The following is a 14,912-nucleotide window of genomic DNA, read 5'->3' on the forward strand; positions in this document are numbered from 1 at the left end:
TTTCAGCACGTTTTTTGTGCTGAAAAACTTCCTCGCTTATACTCAGTCTCTGACTTATACTCAGTTTTGTTTTTTTAAAAGCCCTCGCTTATACTCAGTATATCGGCTTATACTCGAGTTTTTTCTTTCTTTTTTCACATTTGCGGACGGAAGCCCTGCGGTGCAGTGAGAGGCGGGCGGGGGCCGCCAGCCTTCTCAGCTGAGGAGGAGGTTTCAACGTAGGTGCCTCATTTCCACCCTCATACTGGTCCCCAGTTTACCCCAGTTTTTGGGGTAAAATTGGGGACCTCGGCTTATACTCGGATCGGCTTATATTCGAGTATATACGGTAATATATGAGAATAGAGAACGGATGAGCTAAGAATTTAAATATGAGGTAAGGAAACAGGCATAACAGGTTAGAAACAAAAAAATACATAATTTTAGGATGGGTGACCAAAACCAGAAGGGGGAAAAATTACAGGCAGAAAGAATGCATCTCAATGTACTAAATTTCTCTCTGATAAGCTGACCAGTGAATTTGTTGTTTGTTAGAATGTAAACATAGTGGTAAAGAACCTCTTATTTGTTTAATGGGTCTGCCCATCTCATATACATGGCTGTGGGCAGTTAACAGTCAGTTAAGCTGAAATTAGTAGAAACATAACCAATAATTCAAAACATAAATCACATAAGGCAGCATAAACAGAATTACACAGTGTATATAGCACAGCTGAGAATAACCGCAACATATCACAACCAATGTAACCTAGAAGTGGACTCACCCACATCCACATCCTACATATATTGCAAAACACTTTGCTAACTCTTCCATCCCCTCCTTTTCCCCATAAATCCAGCAAAGGTTTCACTGTTAAAAATACGGAAAGATTATAACTGCATTTCCAAGCTGATCTATTAAAATGATATTGTGAATAAGAGAAATAGCTAGCTAGCCCAGATAACAGTTTCTTCAGTGGGGGAGAAAAACCTGCAACAGAAAGAGATGGGGAAAACATTATCCTTCTACTCATTTCCATTTCTTTCTTGTAAACCAGTCTTTACAGCAGCAATAAACAGATACTTCAATAAAAAAGAGTCCAAAACCTTTTCCAGAGATGAGAAGGGACCAATTTTGTGCAACAGCTGAACATTGCAGAACTGGAAAATTAATTCTATTTCCCCAAAACTCCAGCATATTGAAGCAACATCATATCTTTACAGAGATTAATTTCATGTCTGAAACTGTGTAGGCAACGTTTGGTGAACCCTCTGTAGCCACAGGGCTCATTGTCTTCTTTTTCATAATTAAATCCGTAACACAATTCTCATTTCTGCCTGCATATTGTAGTTTTTCATTTGCCAATTATTTTGGCATAATAAATATTTCTTGTTTGAAGTATCAAAGCATTTCATTCACTCTTAGCCTCTAACACAAACTTCCATGTTTTTGTTCAAAGAGAGGTAGGTGTAAAAAAATAGGACTGTATTTTTTTAGTATCGAAATGTAAGTTAATCATTTAGAGCCATGTTGAAATGGATTTAAATCTGTAGTTTGACATTTTAAAACCTATTTATAAATAGTTTATGGAGAATTAAAATTGACAAGTTTATAATTAATCCCCAGAACTGTTAATAACATTTTAAGAATAGCTCTCTTCCCATTTTTCTTATTCGTGATGTATCTCATGCTTATATCAGCCTAAACAGTGTTCATATTGATCACCTACACAAACTATAACATCTGCTTAATTTGATCTGGTTCCCAGATTTCTGTCACTATAATTAGTTTATAGCTTTGGGGAAAAGGGTTTGCATATTCTAATCAGACTTAAGAAATAAGCCAAAGAAACAGCCTGAAAGAATATCTTAACCAACTGCAGCATAGCAAACAGGTGGATGTTCAATATCTATTTTTCAAAGGTTCTTAACAGTAGCTGCAGAGCTTTGAATACCAAATCTTCCCTCTTCTTTGAGGAATGGGGCATCAAGACCTCCCATATTGGATTGTCAATATTTAATTGGTAGTTAATGTGAATACATTTCATGATTATGATTATTTAATATGTGAGTGCAATAAAATCGCACAAACTGATTACAAAGCTAGACACGACTGAGATGCTAAATTAATCCACTGGTCATTATGTAAAAAATATGACTTACCTGTATCCGAAAAGTCATGGAAACATAAAGTGGAAAAAGTTGTTGAAAATAAGAAGGTGAAGATATTGTGGGACTTTTGAATACAGACAGATCGTCATTTGGAACACAACACGCCAGATATCACAGTTGTCGAAAACCAAAGCATACAATTTATTGATATTGCTGTACCAGGAGATGCCAGAGTCAAAGAAAAAGAACTGGGAAAAAATCATGAAATATCATGACCTGGCCATTAAACACGAGCTCAAGACTTTCTTATTCCACCGTGCGGGGCTAGTTTGATGAAATTTTAAGTGGGGTTTTAGGATTGCTTATTTTAGTGTTAATTTTAATTGGCCAGTTTATAATTAGTTTTTTAATATGTTTTAATTTTGTCTAGGTGCTTGTTTGTTTTTATTTGGCTGTTCACCGCCCTGAGTCCTTTGGGAGAAGGGCGGTATAAAAATCTAATAAATAAATAAATAAATCAAAACTATGCGATTATGGATGAAACATGTGACAGTGATACCCATTGTCATTGGGGCACTGGGAACCATGTCCAAGAATTTTGCAAAGCACATCAAGAAATTGCAGCTTCCTGCAATAACACCAGCAGAACTGCAAAAGACTGCACTACTTGGAACAACATACATTTTAAGACGATACTTGGTCAATACCTAGGATGCTGGCAGCAACCCCTATCCACCATCAGAGCCAATCAATGATATTTGTGATACATTTTAAATGTTCAGTTGACTGAGTTTCATGTTTAATGAAGAAAAAGTTAATAATAAAAGCAGCAGCAGCAACAACAGCAACAACAGTAATAATAACAACAACGATAATAATGATAATAATAAGAATAACATAAGGACTATTGGTTCAGGTTAAAGCCAGTTTTAGTCCAGAATTTTATTCTAGCCTTGGGGCACATGAACAGGAGTCAAAAACATTCTTCTCTCTTTCCATTGCAATTGCTATTTCAAGGTAATAGCCCGTTCTTGCAGAGATAGTACTGGGTCTTTCAAAGTAATAGCCCTTTATGTAGCCATTCTTGTATGATTCTGTCTGATTCTCTTTTAAAGCCTTCCAAGTCAAAGGATATCACCTTTGATATCTGGTAATGAACTTGTGAAAATGATTATGTGCTATGTAGAGAAGTACTTCCTTGGTCTATTCGACATGTCCTACCAATCAGCTTCCCTGATGGTTCATCCCTGGTCTTAGTATTTTGAGAGAGGGAGACAAACTTTCCACTTTCTCCATGCCTCACATTGTTTTATACACACCATTATGCCCCAAGTCACTCCTTTCCCACTCCTAGTCTCTACTTGTCTTCTAGGAATGAAGTTCAACCCATAGAGAATTTTCATTGCCATCATCTGCAATTTTTCATTTTACAACCTTTCTTGCCAGAGTTGTTAAGTGCAGTTGATATGTTTGTAACCCGGTTGTTAAGTGAATCTGACTTCCCCTTGACTTTAATTGGGAGAAGGTTGCAAAAAGACCTTGGGACACAGCAAAAGAGATCAGTATGAACCAATTGGCAAGCAGCCCCTGAGATATTGGAACATTCCTATCATGTCTCACCTAGTCCTTCTTTTCATCAGACTAGACATACCCAGTTCCAGCAACCGTTCTTTATATGTTTTAGCCTCCAGTCCGTAATTATCTTTGTTGCTCTTCTCTGCACTCTTTCTAGAGTCTCAACATCTTTTTTACATTGTGGCAACCAAAAACTGGATACAGTATTCCAAGTGTTGAGAGGAAGAAATGGTTGCTTCCGATCACACTTTTCCAAGACCTCCGAAGAGAAGTCGTTGTCTGTCAGAAACAAACAAGCATAGAGGTCTTTATTTATGCATCCTTTATCTGCCAAAATTCCTCTGCTCAAAAATTGCTTGTCATAGTATACATGGGGAATAACATCTGGATCAGGGGTCTCCAACCTTGGTCTCTTTAAGACTTGTGGACTTCAGCAAAGCTGGCTGAGGAACTCTGGGAGTTGAAGCAGGGGTGAAATGCTCCCGGATCGGACAGGATCACGCAATCCGGTAGCAATGGCAGCTGCTGGTTCGGAGGATGGGTAGCAAAAATCCCTGCCCCCCCCGCCCCGCCTCTGCTGAGCCGCACCATCTGCAGAGGGCTTTTTTTTTACTTTTAAAAGCCGGTTTTGCTTCAGCCGAAACAGGCCTTTAAAAGTAAAAAAAAAGCCTTTGAGAATCCCATCCCTCAGCTGAGATCGGCAGAGACTTTAAACTTAAAAAAAAATTAAAGTCTCCTCTGGCAATCTCACCTGAGTTCCTCATCAGCAGAACCTTACTTGTACTCTTACTTGTAGAAAACATGTTTTCTACAAGTAAGACTAGAGATTCTAAGGCACTTACCTGATTACTGATGAACGCATGGCTCTCTTTCCAGCCCGAAAGCAGTTTCAGTTTCAGCCGGACAGAATCAATCGCTTAGCTAATCTAGTTCTTCAGTGATCAACTGGCTGGCTTTGCTGGCTGAGGAACTCTGGGATTTGAAGTCCACAATAAAATAAAATAAAATAAAATAATAAAATAAAATATTTGTGCAGCTTTCTGAGATTTGGTGTGTTTCTGTAGTGTTTCACTCTAACTACACAAACACACAAAATCTCAGAAAGCTGTATGTGGCATATTGTGTGTGTGTGTTAGTTGTGTGTGTGTAAAGTGTGAAAGTTGGTTTTTGAGCTTTTTGTGGCTGTGTGAAGTGTGAAGTGCAGCTGCTTTTACATTGTGTGTGAGTCAGTTGTGTTGTATTGTGTTGTGTATGTGTAAAGTATGAAAGTTGGTTTTTGAGCTTTTTGTGGCTATGTGAAGAGTGAAGTGCAGCTGCTTTTACATTGTGTGTGAGTCAATTGTGTTGTGTTGTGTGTGTGTAAAGTGTGAAAGTTGGTTTTTGGTACCTCTTATTGTTTTTTTATACTTTGTTTATTATTTTTATTATTTATTTTAATTGGCCATGCCCACCCAGCCATCTGACCACCAAGCCATGCCCACCAATTAAGCCACGCCCACAGAACCGGTAGGGAAAATTTTTAGATTTCACCCCTGAATTGAAGTCCACAAGTCTTAAAGGGACCAAGGTTGGAGACCCCTGATCTAGATGTTGTTCAGGCTTAGGTATCTTCTACTTAAAAATAAAGTGCCAAAAAAAGTGGATAATCTTTTAGATGGTAGCAAAATGATATGAGCATTTCTATCTCCTGACCATCTGGATTTTGAAGCCTAGATTTGGTAGCCTTGCTCAGATATATTCCATGGCTGAAATAATATCTTCAACTTGTAAGTCAAATTCTAATATATGAGAAAGAAACTATTGGATACTGCTAATGTTAACCAACAATCTCCTGCATAAACAAGGTGGAAAGATGTTATCTATTTAAGGGTGTCCTTTGCCTTGAAAAATTGCTTCTGATTCTATAACATCGGTGTCTTAAAGATTAATTAGCCTTGGTTTCAATGCATTTCAGCCCTGTTGAGGCTACAGAATAGATGCTGTTTAAATCCCTTGTGTTTTCAAGTGTCACCTGGACTATTCTCAGTAAATCACAACCTCAATTTGTTTCTCACTCTGCAGCAGACATAATGAACACATAAACTAGGCCAGAACTGGAGCTTTTCCAAACAAGTCACTTTCTATACAATTAGGCTACCCTTTAGCTTTGCACATTAACAACCTCCTTGGGCCTTTTTGTGCTTTAGGGGATTACCAGCCAATTCTCGTGTAAATTTTCTTCTGTCCTTCCACTTTAAGCAGCTGTGATTGAAGACTGTGACCAAACTTTAACAGGTCTGGCTCTTTGCTATTGTCACAGCTTGAACCTGAAGGATACAACTCTTATCACGAAAGGAAAATAAATATCTTCCCCCAAAAAATTAAGGAAAAGGGATAAAAATTCCAAAAATGTAGGTGAAAATATAAATGAAAAATGGGAAAGATAAAATGTTGCTACAATCATGAGTTGAAAGTAAATACTGAAAAATATAGAAAGACAGTTAACACTAAAGAAAAAAAAATCTGTTTCTTCAACTGGAAAGATGATGAAGTATACAAACCAATTTGGGGGCGCAATCACTATTTGATTGCAGTATTTAATTAGAAATACTGTGTGAAAGGATTTTCCAGAAGTATGTGCCTCAAAATATAATGACAGCATTTAAAGATATAGAAAAAGGTGTAGCACATTTGAAGAAAAGTGAAAGAGAACCATCAGTGTAGGAACTCAGCTAAAAAGAGAGGGAGTTTTATTTTTATATATTTTATTTTATTTATTTGTCACAACAATATACATAAGCATCACACAAAATGATTATATAGTATATAAACATATATATATATGAAGAAATATAAGGAAGTATAAGCATATATATATAAGAAAAAACAATAGGACAGGAACGGTAGGCATGTTTGTGCTCTTATGCATGCCCCTTATAGTCCTCTTAGGAATGGGGTGAGGAATGGGTTGCTGATTTTTAAAGCCATCCACTCCAAATGCAGTTTTGTGGGAGAAAACAAATAGGAGAGCTCCTCAACATTTGCATCTGATATTTAATTTGATGTCCTATAAATGATCTTTTTTAAACTTGAACATTTTAGGGTTAAACAGAACAAACAGAACTAAATGAAAGAAGACAGAATCAAAACATTGGCTCAGCTACCTTCAAGGGTTTTCCAAGTTTCAATCAAAGGTCTTTTTCAAATATATCTAGAAATGCAAGGAACAAATATGGGAGCACAGCATAAAGCATGTCTCCTAGTATTGAGCGGCAGTCATTTTCCACAACCACATATCCATAGGTGGGAATTTGGGTGTCCACAGTGGTGGTATTTAACTGTCACCTTGTTCAAAAGTGACCTTACATACATCACAATGGTGGCCATCACATCCAGAAGAGCAGCATATGAGGTAAGGCTTCCACATAGGTAGAAATCCCATGATTGGTGGTTCCCCATAACAGTTTTTGAGATGATCATTTTGTCTTTCTTTAACATTATTTAAAAACATTGGAGCTTTAAATAGAGCAGAGCACAATCTTTAAATTATCACAAGGAAGGAAGGAAGGAAGGAAGGAAGGAAGGAAGGAAGGAAGGAAGGAAGGAAGGAAGGAAGGAAGGAAGGAAGGAAGGAAGGAAAGAAAACTTTTCAGGACTGGAAACTTACTGTATATCTAAGTGGATATAAAAAACATTACACACCTACAATAGGATAGATGTGCAATGATTATTTACTGAGAGCTTTATTTTCCCAGCCCTCTAGACATAGTGCTTGAATTAATTATCATTTTTAAGAATTCAAGGTATTTTTCTTGTGTAGTTAGGAAATTAAGGTAGCATATCATTTCTGTATTGAATTAGCATATCATAATTTTTCCCAGACATCATAAAAATTAGTAGCTCTTTTCCTAGATATTCATTTACAGGATTCTTCAGTTGAAGTAAGAACTATCTCCAGGAGAATGTTTATTGTGATTATACTCATGGACATTTCACAGCTGGTGCAGATGTACCTGGGGATTATATCTCAATGTCTGATTATCTTCATGGATATTCAAATCTTATTATTAATTAATTAATTCTCTCTCTCTCACACACACACACACACACACAACACATACACAAAATATGCACAATCCTAAAATGAAAGTATGAAATCAATTCTGAATAATGGAAAGTCTGCCTTTAATTAGAATACATTAGAAAAAAGAATATTTTTACCAGGTTATTTTACCAGGTTCATCTTTCATTTCAGTCATCTTCTGAGACATTTATGAATTTGGATGGTTTGGGTGGAATTTGTTTTGTTTGCCAGCTTTCTAAATCTTGATGATCCCAGACAGTTATAAAATCTTTGGGGAAACCTTTTAATTATGAATTGGACTTTAACCATGCTAAAAATAAAGTGTCAAGTGAAATTGCTGATTGTTTATGAGTTGAATGTTTTTACATATAAGTGATATAAAAAATATAACAAACTTATTCCAAGTTTTTATTAAAATAAAGGTAAAGGCTTCCCCGTATACAATAGATTCTGACTGTAGGGGGCAGTGCTCATCTCCAGTTTTTGACCAAAGGAGCCAACATTGTCCAAAGACATCTTCCATGGTCATGTGGCCGGCATGACTATATCCCTTATGTATATAAGGTACATGGAATGATGTTACTTCCCCACCAAAGTGGTACCTATTTAACTACTGGAGTGGTATCTATTTAACTACTGGAGCAAGTAATGAGACCTCATCCCATCATGAGATGGTTTAGTCTTGAACCCAGGCTGTTGGGTTTCTGGCTGACAAGCTCAGTGTCTTTAACCATTGAGCCATCACCATCCGCCCCCTTCCCTTCATTAAGTTTTTATTAGATATTGTTTAAAACAATGAATGAGACTATAGGTAGTAGCACTACAACTCTGCTGCAATAACTAGAATGTCTTCTTCTTTCAGGCAGTGTTGACTCTGCCTAGTTTTCTCTAAATGCTCACAAGGCTTTTGTGTGTTGAATTTGAAGTACAAAGATGCAGATTCGTTCCCACTTAATCACAACACTCACTAGATAGCAATAGCAATAGCACTTATGTACCACTTCACAGTGCTTTACAGCCTTCTCTAAGAAGTTTACAGAGTCAGCATATTGTCCCCAACAATCTGGGCCCTCATTTTACTGACCTTGGAAGGATGGAAGGCTGTGAGTCAACCTTGAGTCGGTCAGAATCGAACTGTTGGCAGTGAGCAGTGAGTTAGCCTGCAATACTGCATTCTAACCACTGTGCCACAATGGCATCTCTTAAAGAAGGTCTTTAAGCTAGACATTTTCACTTGTGGGGAGGAAAAAAGGAAGGTCACTGTGATACTCCCTGAGCTCTCAGAAGAAGGCAAGAAATAAATGCAGTATGAATATACATACTCAAAGATCAAACACTGTATTAGATTCAAGTATTATGTTTCCATCTGTGGTTGAAATGGAAAATAACATAGAACAGGGGTTCCTTGGTCACTTTAAGATTTGTGGACTTCGAATCCCAGAGTCCCTCAGCCAGCAAAATTCACAAGTCTTAAAGTCAAAATCCACAAGTCTTAAAGGGACCAAGGTTGGAGACCTCTGACATAGAATAAGACAGTTGGAAGGGACCTTAGAGACTTTCTAGTCCAACCACATGCTTGCCTTTGTCTTGCCTTTTGGTACTTTGGAAAATAGTTTGACCCCTTCATCTTTGTAGGAGCCCCTCAAATATAGGAAAAGTGCTATCATGTTCTCCCCTGGTCCTTCTTGTCATTAGACTAGACCAGGGGTGTCAAACTGGTGCCAGATGCGTCACGTGCAGGCCACACCCACCCCCGCTCTGCAAAGGGAAAAAATGTTGCAATATGTCACATGCCAGTAACATGAGTTTGACACCAATGGACTAGACATATCCAGTTCCTGTAACCATTCTTTGCATGTTTTAGCTTCTAGACCCCTAATCATTTTTGTTCCTCTTCTCTGCACTCTTTCCAGAATTGCAACATCTTTTTTGTATTGTGGTGACCAGAACTGGATGCAGTATTCCAAGAGTGGTCTTATTAAGGCTTTGTAAAGCAGTGCTAATACTTCTCATGATCTTGATTCTATCCCTCTATTAACGCAGCTTTTTTGGCTGCTGCCGTACTGTTGGTTTAGATTTAAGTGATTGTCCACTAGGACACCAAGATCCCTCGCGCAGTTACTGGAATGTTAACATGAAATCCCAGCATTACTAGCTGCAGAATCTACAACAATGGGGACCATAGTCTTTCTAGTGTATTCAGGTGGCAAATGTACTGTAGTTATTAAATATGGAGACAGGCATATATGACAAGCAAAGCAGAAGTTCATTTTAACAAAGAATCAGCCCATTTCCCTTAGAGAGAACCTTTGGCTTAGATGAACTTTCTAGGGGTAACAGATGGTCAACAGTTTAATAATAATGTGCAAGACTTGACACATCACCTATAGGGATAGAATGTGAGACAGAACTGTAAGGTAATAAAGAAAAGGGGGGAAAAAGCTTCATCATTAGCATGCATCGACAAAACAACTAATTAGATTTTAATCTTATTGAATATCTGACTGTGAAAAAGCTTTGAGGCACATGCACACAAAAAAAGACAAAAAGACTGGTACATAAACATATTGCAGGATGCAGGAAGAAGCTGGATATATTCAGGAATCACATCTAAATAGTAATCTAGTTTTATGGGTCATTCCCATGTAATATAATTGTTTTATTCTCCATTTAAGTGGATGGAGGATTGCAGGCATTTGATCTCCAACTAACACCATGAAAAATCTATAGCAAGACATCAACTTCTGCTGAATACTTCCATTTTTAGTAGCCCAAACTGAGAAATAACCCAAACTTTAATAGCCCAAATTGAGGTTACCTATCTCTGGAGACTCAACACTTAGATGAAAATCAGAATTACGGTATTATCAATTTTCACATGCCAGGTTCTTTTTTCTTTTCATTTCTTTTCATTCTGGGTGCTTTAATCCAATCAACAAAAGCAGATATGGAAAATTCAAGACTCCCATATGTCAAGTACGCTAAAATATTCCCACAATAGCAATAACTTCATTGAGAAGAAAAGGAAAAGTGGAATAAGGGGGCAGATATAAAAATGGCAGGAATGGAAAATACAATGGTTATGTCTGAATTAGATCCATGGAAAGGATTGTGATGATTATGGGTGGATGTGGGTGTGGGTGTGAGCGTGCACATGTACACATGCACGACAGGGGTGAAATTTACCTACATTCCCTACCAGTTTGGAAGTGTATGTGCCATGTACGCACATGAACTCCACTCACGTGCGTGTGCAACACATGCAATTTTGGACCTTTTGCGCATAAACAAAGCCTTCTGTGCATGCACAGAGGGTAAAAATATGATGTCTGGGTGGGTGGGCGGAGCCTCACACTGCCACCGCTACTATTTCTCTGAACCACCCGCCGCCGCTGCTACCAGTTTGCCTGAACCAGTGCAAACCTGAAGCATTTCACCCTGATGCATGGACATATTAGAAAAAAAATAAGCTTAGAAATATTACACAAAGGGCCTTTTCTGCTTTGTCTGTATTCTAATGTGCTTACTTGGTTTCAGGTTTTTCTGCTCCCATATTCTTTCAGTTCAGAAAATATACTGGTTCATACACCTTTATCAATTTCCTTATCAGTTTTCTTTCCCTTTTTCCAGAACCACTTCTAATATATTTCAAAGCAATCAGATTCAACAGCTATAGCAGCCTATGCAGACATGCTTGGTCAGGGAAAAGGAAGGGAGGGAGGGAGGGAGGGAGGAAGGAAGGAAATCTGAAGACTAGTTTACACAGAAAATAGGTTTGTTCATATAGAAAGCCATTTGTGAGAAATATCTTTCTAAAGAAAAGGAAGAAAAGTTATTATGAAAGCAGAAAAACTAGAAAAATCACACTAGTATCTGTTTTACTTCTTCCAGATAGGGACTCTTCAAACTCAAAAGATCAATAAATGAAGATAATTTGGTTACCATCAGCGATATTTTAAACAATACAGCGATCCTAGTTTTTCAAACAAGGATATGTTAGAAACCTGTTCTTCTCAAACAATGTTTTATCATTCTCTTTAATAATCAAACCAATGTCGAGATCTACCACAATGTCCTACCTGTCAATGACTACTTCAGCTTCAACCAAAACAATAGAATAGAATAGAATAGAATAGAATAGAATAGAATAGAATAGAATACAATAGAATACAATACAATACAATACAATACAATACAATACAATACAATACAATACAATACAATACAATACAATTTTATTGGACAGGTGTGATTGGACATACAAGGAATTTGTTTTGGTGCATATGCTCTCAGTGTACATAAAAGAAAAAGAAAAAAGAAAAGAAGAAAAATACATCAAAGGTACAACATTTACAACACAAATGATGGTCATATGTTGCAATTTAACTCTTAATGATAGCAACAAAAAGTTACAGTCATACAGTCATAAGTGGAAAGAGATTAGTGATGAAAACAATGAGAAGATTAATAGTAGTGTAGATTTAGTAAATAGTTTGACAGTGTTGAGGGAATTATTTGTTTAGCAAAGTGATGGCCTTCGGGAATAAACTGTGTCTAGTTGTTCTGGTGTGCAATGCTCTGTAGCGTCATTTTGATGGTAGGAGTTGAAACATTTTATGTCCAGGATGTAAGGGATCTGTCAATATTTTCACGGCCCTCTTCTTAATTCATGCAGTATACAGGTCCTCAATGGAAGGCAGGTTGTTAGCAATTATTTTTTCTACACGAGCAAATAATAGATACAAACTCAAGGTAAACCACTCCAAACTCGATTGCATAAAATATGACTTCAGTAACAGAGTTGTCAATGCCTGGAATGCACTACCTGATTCTATAGTTTCTTCCCCAAGCCCCCAAAACTTTAAGCTTAAACTGTCTACTGTAGACCTCACCCCATTCCCAAGAGGTTTGTAAGGGGCGTGCATAAGCGCACCTGCGTGTCTACCATCCCTGTCATAATATTCCTTTTTAATTTTAGTCTTTTCATGTATCCTAATTATGTTTATACTTTTACCTGTTATCTTATATATGATTGACAAATAAATAAAATAAATAAATAAATAAATAAAATATTTAGCTAATGTTACTAACAACAACCATTCTCACCACACAAATCCTCTTCATTTTATTCAGTCCTGTCAGTGGGAGATCTCCAGTAAATTAGGGCTCCTTCTTTTGTCCCAAAGTTGTATCTTCAAACTCGGCTGAACTCCTTCATAACAATCGATGTTTCCCCCTTGCCCCCTCCCCTTTTCATTTCCTTGCCCCAGGCACTTAAAACATCATACTGAGAGTTGGAAGACCCATTTGAAACAAATTGCTTTAATTAAAATAGTAATTTTCAGCCCCAAGAGATGTAAACTATTAGCAATTTGCCAGGAGGTGTTTCACTAATGGAGAGCAATGAGCAATTACAGACAATCTGCTGCAGAATCGCTGCAAAAACATACTGGGAGGGGGGGACTCCGAAAACGTTCATTAGCCAAATTGCTGTTTGCCACCTTGCACAACATTTAAATTTAAAGGTACATAATTTCCTTGTTGATAATCGCCTAATAAGTACACCGTGTTTGCTTCTGTGCCAAGACTGGGTTTTTTAGACATCAAATTAGGAAACAATCAGAATTAGGGAAAAAGAGATGCCATTTTGTCTTTTGAATTGTGGCGGGGGGGGAATCCCTCCACTAGAATATCAACATGAAATGGTGCAATAAAACAAATGATTGTTTTAACTTTTAAAATGTTTGGGGAAGTTTTTGGCTTTTTTGGCTTTTTTTTCCCCCCCTAAGAGATACAGCCTTAGCAGATCTTCTGGCTGAAATTCATTCATTATTCAGATCAATTGTGTTTTGTTCTATTGGAAGAAATATCCTTCTGGGTTCAGTTCCAAGTGGGGAAAAAGACACTGGAAACATGGAGACTGCTTGGAAAGATGGTTTAATGTTGGACAGGAATCACATGTCTTGAGTTCCTGAATAGAAAAGACAATCACATGCTTCGAGGTATTGGGTGAAGAGACCAAGATGCTGAGAGTACCTGAGTTTATACCCTCTGTCGGGCCCCACCTTAGTGTTTCCTGTTCCTGTATAAGAAATGTATCCTGATTGGTTGTCAGACTCCCAGGTGGTCTAGGGGTCTTAGCTGACTTCGTAGGTTGTCTCTCAAGCTTGCTTGAGTCTTACCATGTGATGAGTTTCTGTTGCTAGATGGGTCCTATTGTGTTGCAGTTGATGGCCCATTGACGAAGGAGGGGGGGGATGAGTTTCTGCCTCTAGCCCATTGACAAAAGTGGGGGGAAGCAGGAAGCTGCAGGGAGCTGCTTTGTCTTTAACATAACATAACATAACAACAGAGTTGGAAGGGACCTTGGAGGCCTTCTAGTCCAACCCCCTGCCTAGGCAGGAACCCTACACCATCTCAGTCAGATGGTTATCCAACATTTTCTTAAAAATTTCCAGTGTTGGAGCATTCACAACTTCTGCAGGCAAGTCGTTCCACTTATTAATTGTTCTAACTGTCAGGAAATTTCTCCTTAGTTCTAAGTTGCTTCTTTCTTTGATCAGTTTCTACCCATTGCTTCTTGTTCTACCCTCAGGTGCTTTGGAGAACAGCCCGACTCCCTCTTCTTTGTGGCAACCCCTGAGATATTGGAACACAGCTATCATGTCTCCCCTAGTCCTTCTTTTTATTAAACTAGACATACCCAGTTCCTGCAATCGTTCTTCATATGTTTTAGCCTCCAGTCCCCTAATCATCTTTGTTGCTCTTCTCTGCACTCTTTCTAGAGTCTCAACATCTTTTTTACATCGTGGCGACCAAAACTGGATGCAATATTCCAAGTGTGGCCTTACCAAGGCATTATAAAGTGGTACTAACACTTCACGTGATCTTGATTCTATCCCTCTGTTTATGCAGCCCAGAACTTTGTTGCCGTTTTTCGCAGCTGCTGCACACTGCTGGCTCATATCTAAATGGTTATCCACTAGGACTCCAAGATCCCTCTCACAGGTACTACTATTGAGCAAGGTACCACATATACGGTACCGGTGCATTTTGTTTTTTTGGCCTAAATGTAGAACCTTACTTTTTTCACTGTTGAATTTCATTTTGTTAGATAGTGCCCAATGTTCAAGTCTGTCAAGATCTTTCGGTAACTTGAGCCTATCTTCTGGAGTGTTGGCTA

The sequence above is a fragment of the Ahaetulla prasina genome, chromosome 6, assembly GCF_028640845.1.
Source record: "Ahaetulla prasina isolate Xishuangbanna chromosome 6, ASM2864084v1, whole genome shotgun sequence".
In the NCBI taxonomy this organism is placed as follows: Eukaryota; Metazoa; Chordata; class Lepidosauria; order Squamata; family Colubridae; genus Ahaetulla; species Ahaetulla prasina.